Source organism: Argiope bruennichi, chromosome 1 (assembly GCF_947563725.1).
Source record: "Argiope bruennichi chromosome 1, qqArgBrue1.1, whole genome shotgun sequence".
NCBI lineage: Eukaryota > Metazoa > Arthropoda > Arachnida > Araneae > Araneidae > Argiope > Argiope bruennichi.
The window spans coordinates 4582928-4590040 of record NC_079151.1 but is presented as its reverse complement, the minus strand read 5'-3'; positions in this window follow the sequence as shown (position 1 = coordinate 4590040).

Here is a 7113-nt window from a genome sequence, read left to right as displayed (position 1 = left end):
ACGAAACACAATCTAGAGATCGACTCTTTCTACCTTTTTGAATGCAATCATAGGCTTTCTTTCTCCGTCTGTATGGTTTGTTGCTTCCTGGATTGTTATTGGTTAGAGGATTACGTGTTTATTACATTATAGATGTTTGTTTACGTGTTTATTACATTATAGATGTTTGTTTACGTGTTTATTACATTATAGATGTTTATTTACATTATAGATGGAAATAAAGAGGGGAATTTGTATTATTAAATTACTGTTTACCAATATAAATTTGAGATGAGACATGAAAATGTTTTTTCCCTCATACCTTCAAATTTTTAACGCCATAACAGGCATTTTAAAAAATTTATTTTCATATTGTCTATAACAATTTTAGAAATTTTTTAGTGAATGGATACAGACTACTACAGTAAGTTCAAAATAAGTTATGAATGCTACTGCATTCCTAGCTTTCAAAAAGGTTTTAAGAAAACAATTACAGTTATATATTAAGTAATAATTAATACTGTGTAGGAATTAAAAAAATTCGCATTAAATTTGTGCCTTTGTTTTTGTTTAAAAAATTATTTAATTTATGGATTTTTTTTACGAAGAATTCACTTTAATTATTTTAACTTCCTTTTGGCCAACACTCATGGTTTTATGTATTTTTTTAATTTTATTTCAATTAATGTTCATCGAATTTTAATGTTGAATTAATAATAGTTTAATTTCCAAACGATAAATAATTTTAATTAATGCTGACAAAAAGAAATATTAAATTTTTGTTTTTAATAATTTTTAAGGGATTTTTAATTTTAAAATTATTAAAAACGAAAAGAAATTCAGCAAACAAAAAAGAGAAAATAATTGTTGTAACTTCTGAATATTGGAAATTCTCTTGAAATAAATATTGACCAGTGGAATATAGAAATAGTAGTTCCTGTTTCATACCAATCATTAGAAGAATTAACTAAAATTTACATTAAAATTAACTAAAAAAAAATATCCAGCACTTTTTAACAGATTTATTACTTTTCAATTTTGCTTCATAATGAAATTAGTGTGTGCACTATAAGAAATAATTATTATTAAACTGAATTTTTTAAAGAAGGGATCGTTTTTCATAAAATTCAGTTGACAGTGCATTCATATTTGGAGTGTATAGTTTTTTCCTCAGTATTTTGAAAATTTTCTTAACAATGATTTTCTGATAGATGAAACTATTTCTGAATATATTTATTTTTAGTATTTTTATATAATAATATTTTTTTAATATGAAAGTTACTAAATATGTCAGTTGTATTAAAAATGCTTTTATAAATTGTCTTGCTGAATAATCATTTGAACAATTATCAAAAAAGAAATTGCATACTATCTATAAAAGATATATATATATATATATATAATTGAAAGTAACATCGTAATAATTATGATTTATGTAGAATACTGCTTGCAGTATTAAATCAGAATAGAAATAAATTTTGCACTTTCTTTTTGTTTCTTTTGTTATTTCCTATATGTAGATTAATAAAATTAATGCTTGAAATTTATTTTTTTATCAGCTCAAATGAAGGGTTTGTACAATAATAATTCATAGTATACTATATAGATATCCTTCTTTCTTCTAGTGACTAATTTTCTATAGAATTCTTTCTTTTAGTGACTAATTTTTAAAATACTGTAGAATTCATTTCTTGTTTGCAGTTAAATTGGCCGATGATCTATGTTGTCTTGAAACAAACATTCTATATTGATATAAATTTTCTATATTTATGTTCATTTTATAAATAATCAATATGTGTGTCTACAAAAAGATTTGTATTATAAATTACATTAATGAACTAATCTAGCCTTTTCAAATACCCAAATAATGCTTTGGGCAAATTTTAAACAAATAATATTTTCAAGTGAATTTCATGTAAACATCCTTAATCAATTCTATATTGGTATAATTTTAAAAAGAATCATTGGTCCTCTTAATTGAAATAAAGCTCTTCCTTGCTGTTACAGCTTATGTATCAAAATAATTTTTAATAAAATTATAAATATATTATAACTTTTTCTTATATAAAAGATATAATTTCAATAAATCAAATGAAAGCCATTTCTCAAAAGAATCAGTGGTATTTCTTAAATCAGATATTATAGTATTTTCACTTTGGTACTTGAGAAGAATCATATTATGACATATTATAACAAAGAAATCAATAACTTCCTTCATAATATAAGATTCAGAATATTTGGAATTCTAGTATATGATAGTTTTTGTTAAAATGATGATTGTCAATGCTTTTGTAAAATTGTTTATACAAAAATATTTTATACAAATGCGAGTTTTTCCATCCTTTTTTTTTTTTTCTCAGGGGAGTATATAAGAAGTTGTGTATGGCAATCTATAGTAAATTTTGGACTTATCTATATTGTTACAAAATTTTTCTATACAGCAAAATACCGTCTATCAATCGTAATTACGCAGCACAATTGATTAATCATTAGTTCAGCAGCTTTCTTGCTGTCTAATCCTCCAAGACCTCTTATTCGTCGGCGACTCCGACCACTCTCACACACGATCTCTGACGATCCACCAACTTCTTCCGATACACGCGACACGCCTCGGACGATCCACACAACAACAACTTCGTAGCTTCTGAGCGCCCGTCTTTTATAGTTCCGGGAGGCGGGGCTAGAATCTTCTGACCAATCAGGGCGTACCTGGCTGCATCTCGGTTGTTAGTGGATGGATCTTGAAAGTTCTCGAACTTTCCGGTACTATCCATTTAGTCGCCAAACTCGCCAAAATTATCGCCAAGCCGCCAAATGCTCGCCAAGTCTGTCGCCAAGCTCTAAGTTTATTGATCTCAGCACGTACAGGACCGATCGTACAACGGTCTTTCTTACTATGACTCTATTCGTGCCGGGTAGCAATATTATAGGTTCGTAACAATATTATTGTCATTCAAAAAGATGAGAAATTACATGACTAGGAAATACTTAACTGAGGGGAAAACTTCCGACTAAAATTTCCAGCTTCCTAACTTTAAAAAGCTGTTGAAATTTCAGTTTATCTATTTACATTAAGAAAAATTGTAGAAAGCAAAATGTTATATAGATATAAGATGTATAATTGTTTTATAACTTTAAAAAACTTGATAAAAAATATTTATGTATTTAAATGTTGAAACTTTTTTTTCTTCTTCTTTTTGTTATAGAAAATACTTTCTTTGCATAGTAATGAAATAACTTTGAAACTTATATATTAATAATATAGCTTTATAAATTAAATCCCCCCTTCTTCTGTGTCAGGGAGTTTATAAAACAATGAAAACAGTTTGAACTTCAAGACAATAATGTAATCTATTGTTGGAAATTAGACAACATTTCAAAGCTTAGAGTCTAATAAATCAAGTAATTGCATTGCAGTCTTCCCTTGCAAATAAAATAGATAAAAATACCAGTAACTGAATTTAAAAAAAAAAAGATATTTGTGGGAAGGAGTATTAACAGTCTAAATTCAAAATCAACAGTAATATTACACTAAGATGCATGTGAATAATTTACTGGCATATCTATTTAAGAAGATCTATCAGAACTGCGATGCAAGCAAATAACTGCCATCACAGATGAACAGATCATCTAGTCTGCCACAGCTATGGTTGGATTTTCTTTTGTCTCTATAAAAAATCTTCCAGTTTCTTATCCAGTATTCCCAAGTTGAACAGTATTAAACATAAATACATGTATCCATTTTTGCAGCAAACATGAGATATTTAGAAAATCTAGATACAATCTCTGGAAAAACACAAATAAAATGATATAATAATAGAAAACATGAAAACTAAATGTGTTTCTCAAAATCTAAAGACAGTAGAAAACTTTTAATTATAATTATAAATCAAGTAACGCTTATATATTGTATTTCGTTGAATTCAAAAGAGTTTTGCATAATAAATTTATTATAAACGATTGAAGGAAAGAAAACAATAAATACTACTCATTATAAATATTACACAATATTATGTATAAATAGTTACAGGGGAAAAAGTGCATAAATACTGCTTAAGTAAATGCAAATAGAACATCAAAACTTAACAATAGAATATTTTTTTATTGAAATCATTAGAAAATAAGCTGATTACAATACATTATGCTTGATAAAACAAGAGCAAATAATACACAGAAAAATCTTTTAAAAAAAAGGCGCTAAAATAAAAAGAAAAATGATAAATACTGTTTTTTACATCTTGCAATGTTATGCAAAAGTAAAATTAGGATTTATTAAAAAGTAATACATAATTATTATTTAAATTAATGTAAATCAGAATATATTCATCAAAAGTTTGAGTCAGAGCTATTTGAAAGATTCATAGATAACTCAGCAAATATAGTTGATTGATAATACCGATTCTAAATGTACTTATGTAAAATAAGCAGCAGTAAACTAGATGTTTCCTATTGTGCATACTTTGAGTTTCTAATAACTTACTGTGAACTTTATTCATTTTAGAAAATTTAGCAATATATATTTTTATAAATATAATTTAGCAAGAAAATATTGTTATAAAAGTCATGCCGTGTACATTATACAGCGAAAAAAAATAATAAATAACAATAATAATGTTAAAAGTTGATAATAATTCTTAATCTTACACATATGTGATAAATATGTTAAATAGTCATATTTAACATACATTTGCGATAAATCTTTCTTCTTGAGAACTGTTGCAAATTTTCATATACCTTACTTTGCTTTTATCCACTCTACAGGATATTACTTTATATACATTATAACTTTTACAATATGGATACTCGCAATTTTCATTATGTATGTGTTCACTTCAATCATACTTCTTCTTTCAGGCATTTTCCTGTGCGACAGAAGACGTTAACATGAACTCATGTTTAAGAAAATAGTTTTTTCAAATAAAAATTTTCAAGTTTTGTATTCACATTTTTACTATAACACACAGGTCTATATATGTCATAAACAATTTTTCTGACTGACTTACATTTATTATTCATTAAAATATAAGATGTACTGCCTTTTTAAATAAGTTCCAAACAATTTTAAGATGAAATAAATTATAACTATAGCATAAAACTGAATATTATATAAAAATATTCATTTACTTACTAATTATTGAGTAAACTGTACATATAATATACAGTATTTGCATATTAACTGTATGCCATTGGCAAATATAGTCAAGTTTTATTTATGAAAGAACTTATTAGCAGGTGATTTTTGGTGGTTAATTGTTAGCATGCAGTTGATACACACATACCTAATTTCTAATTATAAACAAACTTTCTTGAAATGTGATTTTTTGAAATTCATACCTATTAAATTAAAAAAAAAAAAAAGACAAATCCACTCATTTGATTATTAATGTTAAGTAGAAAGAGAATATTCATTTAGAATTGAGTAAAAAAATGTTCATGGCAATTATAGTTTGATAATGACACTTGATCCAATAGTTCTTCAATACTAAACATGAGGGGGAAGAATACATACTCGGGTTAATAAGTCGATTTTAAAATTAAAATATATACATTATAAAAAAAAACCAACTAGTATATAAAATTATATATCTTTTTGCAAATACTGCATAACAAAGAATTGCAATGATAGTTGATCTTGTCTTTCATAGCTTCTTGCATCAATATTACACTGAAGTATGTATAACAATTTCATATTTTCAAAATTCCTAACCTTTTAAAAAAAAAATCAGTCTTCTATTTTGTGCTGAGTTTTCATATTGTTTTGTTAATTTAACAAAAAATTAAGACTTTTTACATACCAGTTATGTAAAAGCAGTAAATAACAAATGCAAATGGTAAATTTCTCCTAATGAAAGTAAGTATAAAAGTGAATTCAAAAGAATAAAGAATAAAGCCAAAGAAAAAAGATCACGATTAGCAAAACTCAGGGGTGTTTGTGGGACCCCAAAAAATCCCCTGAAACTTTTACGGACTTACTACCGACATTTTGGAGTTTCGAGAAGGGGGGGGGGAGAAATGAAAAATTACAATTATGAAGTATTGAATGACCTAATTATAAAAGTTCAATGAATTACTTTTTTTGCAAAATTAATAACCATTAATTTTGCAAAATTAAGACCTCTGAACAGAGGTCACGTGATCGCACATCTGGTCGAACGAAGTCTCTCCCTTTTTTTTCTGCCGCGCCTACTTGCCGAAAAGAATCCAGAAGAGAATGTCCGAGAACCGGGGGAATGAGTCATAACTCGTAATAAGGAAAGAACAAAAAGGAAGTTTTTTCCCCCTTTTCACGCATTATCACTGCCTTTGGAGAAAGAAAGGAAAAGTTTTCACCACACACACTGACCTTGCGTTTCCTGCTTTCAAAGCAAACAAAATTACCCAGATCAAAATAAATAATTCATTATTATACCTATTTCCTTTTGAACGACGATCCCCGGAATTTCCGGGTATCGAAGTTCAAAATCCCCGGAATTCCGGGGTTTCCCCGGAGCACAAACACCCCTGTAAAACTGGATATCTGCACAGTCTGTCCTAGAAAAAGAAAGTAAATGAAACTATAAAGTTTACACAAAGTGATTATTAAAGAAAATATATTGATTGATGAAAGTAGCAAACGTTTCTGAATATTGAATCTTGTAAGAGCAGGCTCTCGCTTTCGAATAACAAAGCAATATTTTGATACATATTTAATATAAAGAATCTGCTATCATGAGTAAACAGTAAAATAAAACTATGCAATAAGTTTTCGCCTTAAATATAACAATGTGACATTCTTTTCATACCCATCCATTATCCTGAATGTAAAAGTATCGTAATTTTGCGCGTATAGTCCGCGGACTATCTGTGTTTAAAATGGGAATTTTTGAAGCTGCGGCCTATCCACCATTCATTACGGCACTCCACCCCAACACCGTGCACGAAGCACATCGTTGGCCGGCCTATCCACCAGTGCGGATAATACGCTGGTTGTTCACAGTTAAAATCGTTGAAATTTAAAAAACACGCTGTCGTGAACTGCCGATGATCAAATATAAAAAAAAGCGCGAGATTCCAAGAAAACATTCGTATGTATTTTGCACAGGGATAACTAAAACATTCGATTCATACACTGAAGTTGCCGAATGGGTCGATAAA